The 19,549-nt window shown below is 49.0% G+C and overlaps 1 long non-coding RNA gene across 1 annotated transcript; it reads right to left on the reverse strand.

Moving 5' to 3' along the window:
• Positions 1–351: 351 nt before the first annotated feature.
• On the reverse strand, positions 352–18,807 carry LOC140386039 (uncharacterized). Its single transcript, XR_011933552.1, has 4 exons — positions 18,733–18,807; positions 16,720–16,776; positions 10,018–10,148; positions 352–965 (listed from the first exon to the last, which is right to left on the reverse strand). It is a non-coding gene; the product is annotated as an uncharacterized lncRNA (long non-coding RNA).
• Between the last annotated feature and the right edge of the window lie 742 nt (positions 18,808–19,549).

Raw genomic sequence — 19,549 nt, forward strand, 5'->3', positions numbered from 1 at the left:
ATTGTGCGGCCACCTCCCGCCCGTCGTCACCGGAAATCCCCATTAATCAATGCCTTTGTGAGTTTGGGGAGCCTCAGCTCAGTTGGGACTGGACATGGCAGCACAAACCCGGATACCCCAAGTCAGAATGGCCTCGGGATAGCTGGTCACGCTGGTGCGGCATGCAGTGACCTTCTGAAGTTGGCTGTGCTATACTGATGAATGAGAGTACAGGACACTTCACTCTGAATCTGAACTGGAAGTATTTGCTACAGGTAGTGGGTCCCTGAAGTACGAAAGTATGTCATTCCTCAGCAATTACATGTCTCACCTTGACAAGAGCATTTAAAAGAAAGATTCATTCTCAAAATGAAGATTATAATGAGCATTTATTCAGTGGAGAATATTTAAATATCGTCATGCAATGATTAGGACTGAATGAATAGAAGGCAATTAATTATTACATGAGGTAGGAGACGGTTACAGTAATGAGTTACATTGTTAGAACTGATTAATAGAGAACTAATCATAATCAGCAGGATTCTCTGTCAGTGGGATCCGCCGCTTCACCGGCAGCACACGGACGCCCGTGGGTTTCCCGACGGCGTGGGCTAGCCACAATGGGAAACCCTATCGGCCGGCTGCCGGAACAGAGTATCCCCCTACCGGCGGGGCACACGCGCTGGAAAACGGGGCTGGCGGGATGGATAATCCCGCCTAATGTATTCACTAAGTATTGGTACTACCTTAGTAATATATTGGAAATCTGATTTGAGACTTGAACTTCCCTTCTATTTCCTCAGTTGTGTGGATAGTTGATTCATGATGCAGAGTGACGCCAACAGCATGGATTCACTTCCCCTATCGGCTCGCAATCCTGCTGCGCACTGACCCACTTCAGGATCTTTTCCTTGTCCTGGAACTTGTGCATACGCACAATCACCGCCTGCGGCTGCACCCCTGCTCTTGGCACCTGCCTCCGGGACCTATGAACAAAGAACAAAGAAAATTACAGCACAGGAACAGGCTCTTCGGCCCTCCCAGCTTGCGTCGATCCAGATCCTTTATCTAAACCTGTCGCCTATTTTCCAAGCTACTTCCTGCTGTTCTCCGCCCATTCATATATCTGTCTAGATGCATCTTAAATGTGCTATCGTGCCCGCCTCTACCACCTCTGCTGGCAAGGCGTTCCAGGCACCCACCACCCTCTGCGTAAAAAACTTTCCACGCACATCTCCCTTAAACTTTCCCCTTCTCACCTTGAAATCGTTACCCCTTGTAATTGACACCCCCACTCTTGGAAAAAGCTTGTTGCTATCCACCCTGTCCATACCTCTCATAATTTTGTAGACCTCAATCAGGTCCCCCCTCAACCTCCGTCTTTCCAACGAAAACAATCCTAATATACTCAACCATTCTTCATAGCTAGCACCCTCCATACCAGGCAACATCCTGGTGAACCTCCTCTGCACCCTCTTTAAAGCATCCACATCCTTCTGGTAATGTGGCGACCAGAACTGCACGCAGTATTCCAAATGTGGCCTAACCAAAGTCCTATACAACTGTAACATGACCTGACGACTCTTGTACTCAATACCCCGTCCGATGAAGGCAAGCATGCTGTATGCCTTCTTGACCACTCTATTGACCTGCGTTGCCACCTTCAGGGTACAATGGACCTGAACTCCCAGATCTCTCTGTACATCATTTTCCCCAGGACTCTTCCATTGACCGTATAGTCCGTTCTTGAATTAGATCTTCCAAAATGCATCACCTCGCATTTGCCTGGTTTGAACTCCAGCACATTGGGTTAAATCGCTGGCTTTGAAAGCAGACCATGGCAGGCCAGCAGCACGGTTCAATTCCCGTACCAGCGTCCCCGAACAGGCGCCGGAATGTGGCGACTAGGGGCTTTTCACAGTAACTTCATTTGAAGCCTACTTGTGACAATAAGCAATTTTCATTTTCATTTCATTTCATTTCTCTGCCCAACTCTCCAATCTATCTATATTTTGCTGTATTCTCTGACAGTCCTCCTCGCTATCTGCAACTCCACCAATCTTAGTATCATCTGCAAACTTGCTAATCAAACCACCTATACCTTCGTCCAGATCATTTATGTATATCACAAACAACAGTGGTCCGAGCACAGATCCCTGTGGAACACCACTAGTCACCTTTCTCCATTTTGAGACACTCCCTTCCACCACTACTCTCTGTCTCCTGTTGCCCAGCCAGTTCTTTATCCATCTAGCTAGTACACCCTGAACCCCATACGACTTCACTTTTTCCATCAACCTGTCATGGGAAACTTTTTCAAACGCCTTACTGAAGTCCATGTATATGACATCTATAGCCCTTCCCTCATCAATTAACTTCGTCACTTCCTCAAAGAATTCTATTAGATTTGTAAGACATGACCTTCCCTGCACAAAACCATGCTGCCTGTTCTTCCAAATGTGAATAGATCCTATCCCTCGTATCTTCTCCAACAGTTTGCCAACCACTGACGTCAAGCTCACAGGTCTATAATTCCCTGGATTATCCCTGCTACCCTTCTTAAACAAAGGGACAACATTAGCAATTGTCCAGTCCTCCTGGACCTCACCCGTGCTCAAGGATGCTGCAAAGATATCTGTTAAGGCCCCAGGTATTTCGTCCCTCGCTTCCCTCAGAAACCTGGATAGATCCCATCCGGACCTGGGGACTTGTCCACCTTAATGCCTTTTAGAATACCCAAAACTTCCCCCTTCCTTATGCCGACTGACCTAGAGTATTTAAACATCTATCCCTAGCCTCAACATCCGTCATGTCCCTCTCCTTGGTGAATACTGATGCAAAGTACTCATCAAGAATCTCACCCATTTCCTCTGACTCCATGCATAAATTCCCTCTTTTGTCTTTGTGTGGGCCAATCCTTTCTCTAGTTACCCTCTTGCTCCTTATGTACGACTAAAAGGCTTTGGGATTTTCCTTAACCCTGTTAGCCAAAGATATTTCATGACCTCTTTTAGCCCTCTTTATTGCGCATTTGAGATTTGTCCTACTTTTCCGATATTCCTCCAAAGCTTCATCAGTTTTAAGTCGCTTAGATCTTATGTATGCTTCCTTTTTCATTTTAGCTAGTCTCACAATTCCACCCGTCATCCATGGTTCCCTAACCTTGCCATTTCTATCCCTCATTTTCACAGGGACATGTCTGTCCTGCACACTAATCAACCTTTCCTTAAAAGACTCCCACATTTCAAATGTGGATTTACCCTTAAACAGCTACTCCCAATCCACATTCCTAGCTCCTGCCGAATTTTGTTATACTTGGCCTTTCCCCAGTTTAGCACTCTTCCTTTAGGACCACTCTCGTCTTTGTCCATGAGTATTTAAAAACTTACGGAAATGTGATCGCTATTCCCAAAGTAATCACCGCCTGAAACTTCAACCACCTGGCCGGGATCATTCCCCAATACCAGGTCCAGTATGGCCCCTTCCCGAGTTGGACTATTTACATACTGCTCTAAAAAACTCTCCTGGATGCTCCATACAAATTCTGCTGCAATTACGCCTCCAACCACTACATGAGTCCCATTCAATGTTGGGGAAGTTAAAATCTCCCATCACGACCACCCTATTGCTCCTACATTTTTCGATAATCTGTCTACATATTTGTACCTCTACTTCATGCTTGTTTTTGGGAGGCCTGTAGTAAAGTCCCAACAATGTTACTGCACCCTTCCTATTTCTTAGCTCTACCCATATTGCCTCAGTGCTCAAATCCTCCATCGTGCCCTCCTTAATCACAGCTGTGATATCATCTCTGACCAGTAATGCAACTCCTCCACCCCTTTTACCTCCCTCTCTATCCCTCCTGAAGCATCTATACCCTGGGATATTTAGTTGCCAGTCTTGCCCTTCCCTCAACCAAGTCTCAATAATACCAATAACATCATATTCCCAGGTACTAATCCAAGCCCTAAGTTCATCTGCCTTACCAGCTACACTTCTCGCATTGAAACAAATGCACCTCAGACAACCTGTCCCTTTGCGTTCATCATCTCTTCCCTGTCTACTCTTCCCCTTAGTCACATTGAGTTTATTATCTAGTACCTTACTGGCTTAAGTTGCTGCCTCTGTCCTGACCTCTAACTTCCCAATCTGGCTCCCACACCCCTGCCACATTAGTTTAAAATCTCCCCAACAGTGTTAGCAAAAGCACCCCCTAGGACATTGGTTCCAGTCCTGCCCAGGTGTAGACCATCTGATTTGTAATTGTCCCACCGCCCCCAGAACCGGTTCCAATGTCCCAAAAATCTGAACCCCTCCCTCCTGCACCATCTCTCAAGCCACGTATTCATTCTGACTATTCTTGAATTTCTACTTTATGGGCACGGTCCACCTCCGGGGCCTTGTCCAGCACCTTCTCGTCCACCAATCTGGCCAGCATCCTCACGACATAAACTGTTGCACTCATTTCCTCAAGTAGCCCTACAGTCTGAAGATTTTGCCGCCTGGACCTGTTTTCCTAGTCCTCTACCTTTGCTCGCAGTATCTTGCACATGTCCCCCAGGATCACCATCTCCGTTTCCAGCGAGACAATCCGGTCACTCTGGTCAGACACCACCCTCTGCACCTCATGAATCATCGCCCCTTGCACCTCCAGGCTCTTCTCCACCCGTTCCAGAGTCCTGCAAAGAGGTGCCACTTCCCCCTCAATCGCCTTCAACGTGCCACTCTGCATTTCTTTACGTTGCTGCCAAAATTCGCCCTCAATGAAATTCATCAACTGCTCCATTGGCATCTCCCCAATCGACGGCGACCCTTCCCCCTCTGCCATTTTTCCAATTGATACTGCGCCACAAGTCTCCTCCAACTCTTCAGCCAGGGCTCTCACTGTCTTCTGACAAGTTTGATAACCTGCAGACATGCTCATCTGGGGAAGAACTGACCCCCCCCCCCCCCTCCACTCTCTGCACAACCTTTCCACCAAAATTCCCTGAAGTTTTGGTAGAAGGGACAAAAAAACAACGCCTTCAAGCAGGAGCCACTCTGTGTGCAACCACTCACTCAATGGCCGCCACCAGGACTCGGACAAATCTGACAAATGACTGAACTCAATAAGTGGCATCACAAGTTGCAAAGGGGTCCAGGCTTTCTTCATTCTGTGAACGTATTCTGCGAACTGCATGTTATTTTGAAGTAGTCTAGCATAGAACTTTGCGACATCATTTTCTCGCTGTCTCAGCAATAGCACAACAGCAACTAAGGGAAAGTCATCATTTACCAATCAAAGTCCATCTGTTTGACCAATTATCTGTCTGAACAAAAGACCCTTCCCCTGCATTTTACCTCAAAGCCCGTGATTTGTCACAAGTACACAATGGTTCAAAATCTCATTTTTACAGAGCCTGCTAAAAACACGGGATTAACTGCGCTAAACCTAATTGGGTGGTCCACACCCACACAGGCCCACAAGTGGCTATGTTCCTGCTCTTTCAGACATGATTAAACTGCCTGATATCAAGGTCAGTTTTAGCAATAATGAAGCGACACTATGGGTGGAATCATCCCAGAAATCAGCAATTTCCGATGTCGGGTGGAAAAGCGCTGTTGGACTCGCTGCCGCCAATGGTGGGTTCTTCTGCTGTACTGTGTGGCACTTAGTGCAAAGATTGAGCAGGCATGCATTTCACATCGCATAGCTGGATGGCAGCTGCTGATCCGCCTGCCCGACCATGACAGCAGAACCTCAGTAATCAGGGCGTCATATTTACAGGCCGTCCCTGCACATAGCTAGCACACTGCAAGGACGATGGAACTGTTGTGAGCTGATGACTGTCAAAGCCAAGAAGCACGCTGCCCCGAAATTCAGCGGCGCCTCCCTTGAGAGCAGGCTGTGTTTACACTGGAGGCGGGCGCAATGACTCTACCCCCGCCCTGGGCGAAAACCACCAAGCAAGGACCCAGCACGGGAGGTGGTGGCATGGTGGTCAGTCCCATTGCCCTCTAAAGGTGGACAGACACCCAGTGCCGAAAGAGGATGAATTATACCGCTCTGCCAGGGTAAGCCACTCTTCTTATTATCTTAACTCACACACTCGCAGAGCCTACACGTCCACAGGGATCTCACTCACTGCCAGCTCAAGGGACACCACCACTCACTCCCACTCCCACACACCTTCCTCTCCCCCGCGGGTCATTCCATCATCCTGTCCATGGCACCACTCACCATCCGCACATGCCAGGCAGCCTTATTATGTGGCCTGGCAGCATCCTGCCTACACCCGCCTTCATGCACGAGAAGCTGGCACAAAAGGGAGAGGTCCCAGGCTGGTGGAGGAATGGCTGAACTCAAAGTCCTGACAGACTTTGAGGAAAAAATGATTCAGCTGGCCGGTGGGAACATGAACCATTCCTGTGCTAATGTTGAATGAAGTTAGTGGCACTCAACTGAGAGAGGATCCAGCACTGCAACATCCACCTGGCAGCCATGTTGTGAGGGATGCCCACTCTTCCGCAGGCCCCTGCCACTCACTAATGATTTATTTCTTTCACAAAACAGCGAAAGGGTCCACAAGGCAGGTCCTCGACTCCACACGAGAGGAATCCACAGGCACTGACATTAAAGGCCCGTGGAAGCACTCACGCACACCCTCCAACAATGTGAAGACACACCTCTCAATGGGACCTAGTTGTAGAGTAGACCCGGGGTCACAATCTGGTGAGCACATTGCACTGTCTGATCCACAGCAGGTGGAGGCAAGGATATCTGGCACTCGGAGGATTGCTGGACGCCTGTTAAGTCAGGGTCAGATAAGGCGCCTCTGGACTTGATCATGGAGCTGCAGACAAGCTCAAGAACATTGAGAAGGGATGCCTCAGATTGCAAGGCATGATGGAGGAGTCTATCCACCTTCATACCAAGATAATATACCAACATGCCAACGCACCAAAGTCAACACAGGTAGGATGGCAGCTGCCATGGAGATCTTGGTCCAGAACATTTGTCTTGCACTGGTCCAGGAGCTGCAATCCGTGGCTGAGGCCCTAGTTGGCATCATCAATGTCAATGCCAGAGGGAGAGTGGGGCATCTCGAGCTGCCTCTTGAGGAAGCAGGTAGAGGCCCGAGGACACCAATAGGAAGGAAGATCTGCAGGAGCACATCCCAGAGTCATCCACCCAAGTGATTCCAGGAGTGCCGTGCCTATCCAAATTCTCTCTTCTTGTGACTGCTTCAGCTCCAGCTCCACAGGCCGAGGAGTGTGGCACTGACACACAGCAGGTCCTTGAAAGTAGGCTGGGCTCCCCCAAGAGTCAGTCCTCCAGAGGACGCCTGCCAAGGTCATCACAGACAAGGGCATAGCAGTCGGCAGGCTGCCTCCACCTCTGCTGTGGAGATGAACCAAATCATGGCAGCAAGGTAAGAAAGGTCAAGAAAGTGAAGCTGCACCGCGTAGGCACGGGTGTTAATGTATGTAATGTTAACCTCCTCAATGTGCTGTGTGCACCTTCACATTCACTGGACACAACACTCATGCCTGCATCACCATGGGAATTAGCTTTGCTACCAGAATGTTCTGGGCTGGCGTCACAGAGTTCCGTCATTCTCCCAGTGTGCTCTCTGCGCCATTGATCTGGGCTGCCCGCCATCTTATCAGCTTCTGTCTCTGGTGACATTGTGGTCCTGAAGGGTTCAGCTCACAAAGGATGCCCATGGATCAGGACAAGTTAAACTTTCCCTGCAGTGTCCGCATGATATGACCCTGATCACTGCCATCAGTCCAACAAGAGTCAAACATTCCGCAGAATCTTAGAACCATAGAATCCTTACAGTGCAGAAGGAGGCCTTTCGGTCCATTAACTCTGCACTGACCCTCTGAAACAGCATCCCACCTAGGCCTACTTCCCCGCCCTATCCCCGTAATCCCACCTACCCTGCACATCTTTGGGCACTAAGGGGAAACTTTAGCATGGCCAATCCACCTAACCTGAACATCTTTGGACTGTGGGAGGAAACCGGAGCACCCGGAGGAAACCCGCGCAGACACGAGAAGATGCAAACTCCACACAGTCATGCAAGGCTGGAATTGAACCAGGATCCCAGCCGCTGTAAGCCAGCAGTGCTAACCATTGCGCCACTGTGTTCACATCAGCTCTGTGAGGATCTATAGAATGTCCCCACTGCAATTTTTTTTATTTGATCATGGGACGTGGGCGTCGCAGGTTGGAGCAACATTTATTGCTCATCCCTAATTCCCCTTGACGGGCCAGTTAAGAGTGAACCACACTGCTGTACCACATTGCTGTGGATCTGGAATCACATGTAGGCCAGACCAAGTAACAATGTCAGATGTCTTTCCCGAAAGGAGTTTAGTGAAGCAGATGGGTTTTTACAACAATCGACAATGGTTTTATATCGCCATTAGACTTTTAATTCCAGATTTTTATTGAACTCAAATTTCAGCATCTGCAATGGCGGGATTTGAATCTGGATCCCCAGAGCATTACTGGCAAACCATAGCACTCATTAGATTTGGCAGTCTGTGCACGAGGGGTAAATGTAGAGCTGCAATCATTGCCACTCTCAGTAATTAGTGCTGTTTGAGTGGGCGCAATTACATGCCAAGCCTGACTCCAAACATGTCAGTTGAGCTCAAGCTAAACGGTCTCAACTGATACAGATTGTTCATCTTTGACATGTTTTTGTATTGGCCCTGCCATTTGTTGTGCTTTCCTTTACTTTGTTTTTCCTGTGGCTCTGTTCCAATTAGGGCAATCAGTGAGTTTGCCTTTCTTTCTATGTTATCTATGTCCGAATGCTCAGAGTCGCCAGGTATCAAATGATACCACCACAAGTTTCAACCGGCTATCGATCAAAGAGCCAAGCACCAGTTAGTTAGTTCAAGGTCAAGGATACTTTATTTACACACAATTAGTCATGTAACATAAACACTACTAGTTAACTGCACCTATCGACTAAGACAACCTGGACTTAACTTCAGGCACCCGGCTTAGGTCAGAAAACAGTGGCCGTTGTTCAATTCTGGATCTATCGGGTTCGAAGGAGTAACTGCTGCTCAGCTGGGCTCATCCGTCTGGTAGCGAGCGTTGAACTTGTACTTGCTTCTGGTGTTGCCACACTTGGCGATGGCCGTGACCGGGGTACCAGGGCCAAGAGAGAGCGAACATATGGCAAACTCTTCTTCTTATACTCGGGGGGTTTTCGCGCTCTTTTGGCGGTCCTTCGATTTGGACCTTACTAATTGGGTGATCCTTGATCACTCTGTTTGATTCTTTGGCCAATAAGTGGGCGGGGATCTGGATGGCTGGGCGTGTCCTAAGCGGTCACTGACCCCGTTGTTTGCGTTTCCCTTGAACAGGGAGTGGCGCCGAAATGTCTGGGACTGTCCCAGTTGCTCGAGTACCAGTCCTTTGTTTTGGTGAAGATGGGCCATCAAATGCTAATCGGCCCCATTAAGATGCTAATTGGACGGAGTTTCGATACCGTCTGGACTTCTTGCTTATGAATATGCATTGCAGGCTCTGAGCCTGCCTGAGTCTTGACTTGTCCATTTTACCCGCCAGGCTTTGCGAGTTTCTCTGTACCTAGTTGGAAGTGGCCATCCCAGATGGTTACACATTGTCTTCATCCCACTTGCCTAAGCACCTCCCCACCCCATGTATTTGCATGCAGCCTTCAGTGTGTGCTGCCCTGACCCCACCCGCCCTGCCCTCCCAAACCCCGGGATTCCTTTCCTTCACTATTCCCTTGCACTGTTGCCTGTGCCCCAGGGATTCCTTCCCTCCCATCTACCCTGCACAGTCGCCTGTGCCCCATGGATTCCTTCCCTCCCATCTCCCTCGCACTGTTCCCCGTGCCACGGGGTTCCCTTGCCTCCCCCCTGCACTGCCCACCATACCCTGGCAAAAAAGGCAGCCACAAAGAAGCTGCTGTCGAGACTTGCCTGTGACAGTCCCCCAGAATTAGTGGAACCACTTCTTTGAATAGGGATCCACGAGCACCACATCAGGATCTGTGCACTCACCTCCGGGTTCCCTCTGAAGTTCCCGCTGCCATGTGCACGCTTTTCAATGCCGGTTGTGAATCACGCCGTTCTGAAATCATGCCGACGCGGGATTTAAATTTGACGTGGGGAATGATTCCGGTATGTGGGAACTATAATGAGATGCAAATTTATTATAACGACTTTCCCAACATTGGATGATGGGAAATACAGCTCACGATCACATCACATTCCAGCAAGGTGTTACTAATGGCATTAATAGCACAACACACAAGGGACCTGAACTTCTAACTTCGGCCAGGTACAGCAAACTACAGCCTTCCTGCTGAGCCCTCGCTGAAGTATGTATCTGTACCGGTAAACCCATGGTCACAGGGGTTAGCTCAGTTGTCTGGAAAGCTGGTTTGTGATGCCAACAGCATGGGTTCAATTTCCGTATTGGCTGAGGTTATCCATGAAGGCCCCGCCTTCTCAATCTTGCCCTGCACCTGAAGTGTGGTGACCCTCGATTAAATCACCACCAGTCAGCTCTCTCTCAGAAGGGAAGAGCAGCCTATGGTCCTCTGGGACTGTGGCGACGTAACTCATGGTATTCAGTGGTCCGTGTAAGGTATTCAAAAACAATTTCTGGCCTTGCTAGCCTATTCAATGAATGAAAAAAATCCCAAAACATTAAACCGACGTCTCACTGGGTCCCAGGCTTTGAGCTTGTTTAAGAGGGTGTGGATATAGATTATCCTGTAAAAAGCCAATGTCTCATGTGGAATTTGCACATTCTCCCCGTGTTTGCGTGAGTCTCACCACCACAACCCAAAGATGTGCATGTTAGGTGGATTCGCCATATTAAATTGCCCCTTCATTGGAAATATATATATATTTATTTAAAAAAGCCAATGTCTGTTTAGCCTGTTTGGGATCTGAAACCTAACAAGCTCAAATAACAATTTAGTTCAACAAATATTTTATGAATTAAACGTTTTTTCCACTGCAAGAAGCAAAATGGACTGGCAATCTCTTTAATGATGTGGAGATGCCGGCGTTGGACTGGGGTGGGCACAGTAAGAAGTCTGACAACACCAGGTTAAATTCCAACAGGCTTGTTTCGAATCACTAGATTTTGGAGCGCAGCTCCTTCATCAGGTGAATGAAGAGGTGGGTTCCAGAAACACATATATAGACAAAGTCAAAGTCAATCCTTGATAATGGACTCCAGCAACTTCCCTACTACTGACATTAGGCTCACTGGTTCTTAGTTCCCTGTTTTCTCTCTACCTCCCTTTTTTAATAGTGGTCTTATATTAGCTAACCTCCAATCTATAAGAACCATTCCAGAGTCCAAAGAAATTTGGAAAATGGCAACCAATGGATCTACTATTTCATTCTTAATTCGCCTGGGATGAAGATTAACAGGCCCTGGAAATGTATCTGCCTTCAAACCCATTAATTTCCGGCAAAACATTTCTTTACAAATACTAATTTCCTTCAGCTCCTCACTGAAACTTGTGTTTTTCAGAACTACTGGTACATTATTCATGTCTTCCTTTGTGAAGACAGAAGCAAAGTACGAATTTAGTTCCTCAGCCATTACTTTATTCCCTGTTAACCTGTTGGGTCACTGTCTGTGCGGAGTCTGCACGTTCTCCCTGTGTCTGCTTGGGTTTCCTCCGGGTGCTCCGGTTTCCTCCCACAAGTCCCGAAAGGTGTGGGGCGGGATTCTCCGTGAACCGGCGGGGCGCCAGGGACCTGGGTTCAATTCTCGCTTTGGGTGACTGCATGGAGTTTACACATTATCCTTGTGTCTGCGTGGGCTTCCGCCAGGTGCTCCGATTTCCTCCCACAGTCCAATGATTACGAAGGTTAGGTGAATTGGCCATGCTAAATTGCCCCTTAGTGTCCAAAAATGTGCATGTTTCGTGGGGTTATGGTGTTGGGCGGGAAGTGGGCCCAGGCCCTCTTTCAGTGGGCCCAGGTGCAGACCCGATGGGCTGAATGGCCTCCTTCTGCACTGTAGGAATTCTGTAGTTCTGCTGGGTTTTCCAGCACTTTCAGTTTTTATTTCAGATTTCCAGCATCCGCTGTATTTTGCTTCTTCGCTTGCGCTTTCCTTTCAGTTACCCGGAATTGCCACTAAGCCAGCCCAGGCACTCCATAAACTTGTACATGTGGTGCGGGGACCATCTTGCCCTAAAATAGCACCGGTAATGCCAAAACTAAAGGCCCTTCAGAGCCAAATTTTGCAGTCAAGACTTTAGCCTATATTAATTGCTCAAGTGTCTGATGTGAGACCTGAATTTATGATCTTGTGCTTCAGGTGAGACTGTGCCTATTGATCTAAGCCTGCTGCCATGGACCAACATAAAGAACAATGAGTGATTCAGGATAACAACTGTGGAGAGATTGAGTGCTGCACCCTGATGACTACAGAGGGCAGTGTTGATATTCCAGGAAATGACATTTAAAACAAAAAGAGACCAAATTCTTGTCTGTTTATTTAACAGAGGTTTTCTTTTCTGCCTTGTCAGCTTTCCCCCCTCCTCTGGCTACATGGGATCACGTTGGAGTTTACATGTTGGCCTTGACTTGAACTGACAATTGACACTACGGCATCTTAAAATGGAAATTAACAGAATTATCGGGGGTGATACCCAGAGCCAGGAAGACAGTGGTGAGGTGTGGGGGCAGGAGTGGAGGAGGGGGTTGGCTGGGGATGGTGGGCGGAAGAACTTGCAGAAGGGAAAGCTGGAAATCAGTGGATTCTCTGGCCTCCCAGCCACGTGTTTATCGTCGGCGGAAGCGGCGCGCTATTCGCAGGCGGCAGGATTCTCTGATCCCGCTGCTGTCAATGGGATTGACGCCACCCCATGCCGCCGGGAAACCCACGGGCGGGAGTGCGCTGCCAACTGCAACAGAGAATCCCACCGCCAGCGAATGGCCGGATAATTCCGCCCGAGGAATCCCCACACATTCCACATTTAAGGACAAGGGTTGTTTTAAATTAAAAGCAATATGCTGCGGAGGCTGAGAATCTGAACTAAAATCAGGAAGGCTGGATAAATCAGCCTGGTGCTATCTGGCAGCACTGCCAGACCTGCTCAGTGTATCCCATTTTTCTGTTTTTATTTGTGTTTTAAACTAACTCAACAGGTTGGCTGAGTGACTGTCTGTCCGATTAGAGAGAAGCCATTTATTTAGTTAACATAAAGCAAAGGCTGCAATGCAGCTTACAACTCAAGGTCCCAGTCGAAACTACTGGAAGTGTCGGTCCCAGTTCAAGCTGGCTTTTAAAGGGCGGGCTTATGAGCCCCAGCTCAGTGGGCTTCCATCCACTAGTGAGGAAGCTCAGACTCTACGAGTTGCATGGGGAAATCGATCGACGTACCCCCGTGGGTGTCATGAGGTATACTATCTCCTCTCCGTCCCTCGCACCCCCCGCCGCAGTCTGAAGGTTCCCCTGCAATGGATTGTTGAGAGGGCCTCCATTAGCGTTTCGCCCGTGGCTGGATTTCTACCAGCTGTGGGGCTGGATTGAGAGGGCGTGTATTGTATGCGAAGTGTCTTTTCCACGCAGGATGACAAAGGGGCAATGTTGAGGGCCCCTTTCCGATCGCGACATCCTCTGAAAGTACTTTGTATTCCGTGTCCATATCTGAGGCCGAGTCATCCACGTGCAGCTGGTCTGGGCATAGGTGGGAAGTGCTTCCTGACTAAAGGATGGCAGACAGGGGCCGGGATTCTCCGACCCTGTGCCCTGATGCCGGCTTTCCTATTCTCCGGCACTGTTTTTTGGGCGCCGGCGGGATTCCTGCCACGCCGGTCGTGGGCCGTTGACAGCGGCCCCCCGGCGATTCCCAGGCCCCGATGGGCCGAGTGGCCGTCAAGTTTTGCCCAGTCCCCCCGGCGTGGATTACTCACCTCACACACCGTGGGACCTGGCAGGTAAGTGTGCGGGGGCCGTCCTGGTGGGGGGGTGGGGGGCCTCCAACCCAGGGAGGCCCCCCACAGTGGCCTGGTTCGCGATCGGGGCCTACCGATCTGCGGGCGGGCTGGTTCTGTGGGGGCCTTCTTTCCTCTGTGCCAGTCCCCTGTAAGGCTCCGCCATATTGCCAGGGGGCCGCGCGGAGAAGGGAACCCCCGCGCATGCGTGGAAATACGCTGGCCATTTTGCGCATGCGCGGAAATATGCCGTCCGGTCTGCATATGAGCGAGATCACGCCGGTCATTCCGCGCATGCGTGAAATCGCACCGGCCCTTCGGTGCCGGCTGGAGCTGCGGGGCTGACTCTGGCGCAACCTAGCCCCTAGAATGGTGAGAATTCCTCACTTTGGGGGGCCGTTGACGCCAGAGTCGTTGGCGCCAGTTTTCCCGCTGGCGTGGGGACATAGCCCCGTTTTTACAGAATTCTGCCCAGGGTGCTTGATGCACAGGTTCTTCCAGCGTGGCTTCCTGCATGGTCCATCCCCTAGTCCTATCAAATATATGTCCAATTCCTTTTTGAAAGTTACACTGAGGTAGATTTCATAGAGGGACAGATTACCTCCTCCCCCAAACAACCAAAAAGTCCATCAACACCGTGCCGACCAGAAACCCAGCTGCTCTGCAGTGGTAATACGCCGGGGGCAAGTCTACTTGATTCAGAGTGGGACATCTGAGAGGATGTCCCTCCTGAGAGAGCTGTTAGCCAATCTAATTGGGGATGCTGAAGGCTTGTTTCCCCATGGGGAGAGACGAGTATTAACAAACAGTTTAAAAACAAGCGGTCTCCCACTTAAAACAGAGATGAAGTAACTTCCTTCTTTCTGAGGGTTGTCCAGTCTATGAAATTCTCTTCCCCAGAAAGCTATGGAGGCTGCATGGATCATTGAATATTTTTAAGGCCCAGTTATTGTGTTTCTTGATTGACAAGGGAGTCAAAGGGTATGACAGGTAGACGAGAAAGTTGAGGTCACAGTCAGTTTAGAGGCAGGGACAGAAGCCTTAAGGGAAGGGGGGGGCGATCTTAAATGGGTGAGTCCGATGGGAACAGGGGACCCCCCCGCCGCAAAGAAATACCCTCCTTCTTGCCCACTAACAGCCCGTGCTTGTACTGCCTTCCCCTGCTGCACATTGTACGCATTTTAACAAGAGAGGCAGAATGAATCCCTTAATTGGTTATTAATTGGCCACTTAAGGGCCTCAATAAATCTCACTCGGCCCAAAGGTGGGAGTCTGCCTAACGCCTAACCCGCCTAGTCTAATATGTGAGACAGGTTGGATGTGGGTGGGTGGGGATGACCTCGCCACCCGTTTTATTTCACAGAATCACACAATAATACAGTTCAGAAGAGGCCCTTCAGCCCATCGACTCTGCACCGATGCACGAAAAACACCGGAGCTGCCTACCTAATCCCATTTGCACTTGGCCTATAGCCTCAAATGGTAAGACGTGCCAAGTGCTCATCCAGGTACTTTTTTAAGGATGTGAGGCAACCCGCCTCTACCACCCTCCCAGGCAGTACATCCCAGACCATCACCACTCTCTGGGTAAAAAACCTTTACCTTAAAACCCCCCTAAGCCTCCCACCCCTCACTTTGACCTTGTGTCTCCTCGTAACTGACCCTTCACAGAATCATAGAATTTACAGTGCAGAAGGAGGCCACCCGGCCCATCGGGTCTGCACTGCCCCCCTGGAAAGAACACCCCACCCAAGCCCACACCCCCACATTATCCCTGTAACCCGGTAACCCCACTGAACCTTTTTGGACACTAAGGGCAATTTACCATGGCCAATCCACCTAACCTGCACATCTTTGGACTGAGGGAGGAACCGGAACACCCTGCGAACAGCTGCTCCCTATCCACCTGTTGTGTTATGCTTCTTCACGTAGCATAAGCTGCTTCCTTGATGTATACTCTGACAAAGGAAGGTTCAGACTTGGAGATAGCTTTAACACATTTATTGAACAGTTAACTATTCTCCTACTTGAGTTTGACTCTCTTGCTAATCTAACCTTAGTTACTCTATCTCACTAATCAGTCTGCTCTAACCATGCGGTGGGTGTGATGCTTCCCTGATCTGCCCCTGTGTCTCTGAGTGTCACCCATGGAAAGAGAAAGAGCATGTGTGCCCTGTCCGTTTATATGGGTAGCCCCCTTGTGGTAGTGTCATCTCTGGGTGTGTCTTGAATGCCCATTGGTCGTGTCCTATCTTACTGACCTATTAGTTGAATGTCTGTGTGTCATGATGTCTCTGGTGCTCCCTCTAGTGTTTATTTAGTTCTAATGTATTTACATTAATCCCTTGTGTATTTACAGTGATGCATATCACCACACCACCCAGTCTATGCTCCTCATAATCTTGTACACCTCGATCAGGTCGCCCCTCAGTCTTCTCTGCTCCAGCGAAAACAATCATAGCCTATCCAACGTCTCTTCATAAGTAAAATGTTCCATCCCAGGCAATATCCTGGTGAAACGCCTCTGCACCCCCTCCAGTGCAATCACATCCTTCCTGTAATGTGGCAACCAGAATTACACACAGTACTCCAGCTGTGGCCTCAACTCCTTGACCAGGGAGCTATTAAAACTGTAATGGCAGCATGGAGGAAGCATGCTGAAGGGTGAGATTGAGAAACCTCCATTCAAAACTGATTTGTGTGGCAGTGTCACAGTGTTTGAATAGGGTAGACGCTTAAATCTATTTATCCGACCCAGAGATACACTCGCTGCCATTGTTTCTGTCTTACCCTTTTTGCCTTTGTGTTGCTCTTTGGCTTAATCTGCATCACAAAATTCTCAGTTTACTTGAAGAGAAGAGAAAGAAATAACATTACTGAGTTAGTTGTTAATCCTTTAGCACACAGAAATCCAGTGCTGTCTAAAATAGGACGATACAACAACTAACAAATTGGCCAAGCAGACTCCACAAGAGTTCATGACCCCCAAATGCTGATTTACACCCAGGGAGCAGAATCTCTTGTTTGCACTGAGCCCTTGGTGGTGTCAACTTAATGTGACGGAATAAATAGTGATTAAAATAACATAATTGGCAATATGTTATAGCACAGTCCAATGGATACAGTCCAAAAAACAAATCACAGCACAACATACAGCAATAGCAATGGCTGGGAATTTACTAAATGTTTTCAGTAATAAAACAAGCAAGTGTGGGAGCCATTAAGCTTAATAAGCCTGTCTCTTTTGATGTCATTGTCCCTGGAGATTGACCTCCAACCACCACAACCATCTTCTTTTGTGCCAGGTATGACTCCAACCAGCAGACAGATTCCCCCCTGATTCCCATTAACTCCAGTTTAGCTAGGGCCCCTTGATGCCATACTCGGTCAAGTATCGTCTTGATGTCAAGGGCAGTCAATCTTACCTCACCTCTGGCATTCAGCTCTTTTGCGCATGTTTGAGTCAAGGCTGTAATGAGGTCAGGAGCTGAGTGACCCTGGCGGAACCCAAACTGAGCGTCCATGAGCAGGGTATTGCTGAGTAAGTGCCGCTTGATAGCACTGGTGGTGACTCCTTCCATCATAGTGATTCACTCTATGTATGAAGGGATGAAAAGGCTGACAAATGGCACCATGACTGCATGTAGCAGTAGAATCTGCTAGTGTGTTGGCAGCATTGGGATGTGATTAAACTTTATTTACTTGCTGTTTTTAGACCGCCACAACAAATAAGAAGGGAGTCAGAGGGTAGGGGGCCTGCATTTGGTGGCCGTTTCCATTTCCATTTCCTAGCCTAACCCTTCTCCCACCTAGCCATTTGATTGAGTGTGGAACTCCCCCTCGCAATGCTAGTTGGCCAACCTCTTGGCGGGCGGCCATTAATTGGCCATCTGATGCTTATTTTGCCATGTCAACATGGAGGGGGCAAGAGTGAGTGTACCACATAGTTTCCATCCCGTCTCCCTCAGCCTGCTGGAAACCAGAAAATACAGCTCCTGAATGCCGTGGATTAATTGTCCCTCCCCCTTTGCCATGCATTTTTTTCCCTTCCTTTTATGAAAGAGTCCACTATTGTTGGGGCATGAGCACCAGATTATTTCTTGTATGTGAGCTCAGATAGTGTGACTTTGCAGGATATTTAGTCATAGAGACCATCCCAGCCACGCAGTTTGTCCTTTTTTCCAATGTCCACTCACAGATATACATATCAGCCATACTCACTGGATAGTGATCAGGAACAGAAACATTTCTGTTAATTTTTTCCTCCCCTTTTCTGTCCAGGCTAACTGCCAACTTGGCTTTGATCAACTAACTTAGCATAGACTAGGGAGCCTATTGGAAACCTTCCAGAGAGTATGCAATACCCCCTCTAAAGCATAAGTAACCTCTGGGAGGTAAGTGTTTAAAAATAAAGTGATAGCCTTGGAAAAATTCCCCAGCTATGGAAAACTGACCAACTGGGAAGCTGATCTGAAATTAGACTTCAGGCCTTATTCCAATAATTTAGATGGCCTGCTGCTGCCTGCCCCATCTTAATGGGCAACTTGCCCATTTCAACATGTGGCAGAGGTTCAATGTTGGAGAGAGAGGGAGGACTGCAAACGGGTGTAAGGGGGTGGATGGGTGGGGGCCGGGGGGGGGCGGGGGGGGGGGGGGGGGGGGTGGATGGGTGGGGGCGGGGGGGGGGGGGGGGGGGGGGTTAGGTGGTGTTTATTGTAGCTGGTAGCAGCTGTTAAAAGTGCTTGTGTTCTTTATTTCTGCTCCTTCAGGCGGCACAAGAATTAAAATAAAATTTCAACTCACCTTTTGTGTATCAGCGCGCATCAATAGGCCACATCAATATTATCCCCAAAATTTGTGCAGATTTCGAGACCTGATCAGGACAGTCCAGCTTCTCAGGCAGGACCAAAGGCTGGCGTCAGGCCTCCTCATTAGCATATGCAGTGGATCAGGTGCCTGTTTAAGGCAGTTGCTATTATTTGCTGCGGGCTGAGTCCAGCCCTATCACAGTCGGGGTAGCGACGATCGCAGGAAGGGAGAACTTTGGCAGAGGCTAAGGGCACTGTTGGGGGGGGTGGCCCGGGGGTTGCGAGCCAGCCAAAGGAGGGGCACTATTTAGCAAGCCAATTCCGCATGCGGCCCGGCGCATGTTGCACGGCACGGCTATTGCAGGCTGCCACCGTGCGCATGCGCGGCCACGGACCCGGCAATTCTCCAGCCATATCGGCAGCAAGAGCTAGGTGCTCTACGCTGCCTGCCTGCTAGCCCCCCACCAAACGGAGGATCGGTGGCCGTTTGTCGCCGAATGTTTGGTCGTAAAACGGCACCGTTCCCACCCCGGTGTCAGGACATAGCCTGAAAATCGGAGAATCCAGGCCATTGTCTTTACTAATTGTGGAATATCGGATTTGCATTTTAATATTATAATATTTTAATATTTTGCAACATTTTCCATTGTACGCCGTGTTGCCAATTCTATTTCACTTTTATACCCTACACTTATGTAGGCACAGATGTATAGGGTTCCACAGGTAGATGCCTTCTTGTACCTAACCCAAGCAGACATGAAGTAGATAATAAATGCTACCGACGTCTACATCCTGAGAATGAATAGCTGCGA

Source organism: Scyliorhinus torazame, chromosome 11, assembly GCF_047496885.1.
Source record: "Scyliorhinus torazame isolate Kashiwa2021f chromosome 11, sScyTor2.1, whole genome shotgun sequence".
NCBI lineage: Eukaryota > Metazoa > Chordata > Chondrichthyes > Carcharhiniformes > Scyliorhinidae > Scyliorhinus > Scyliorhinus torazame.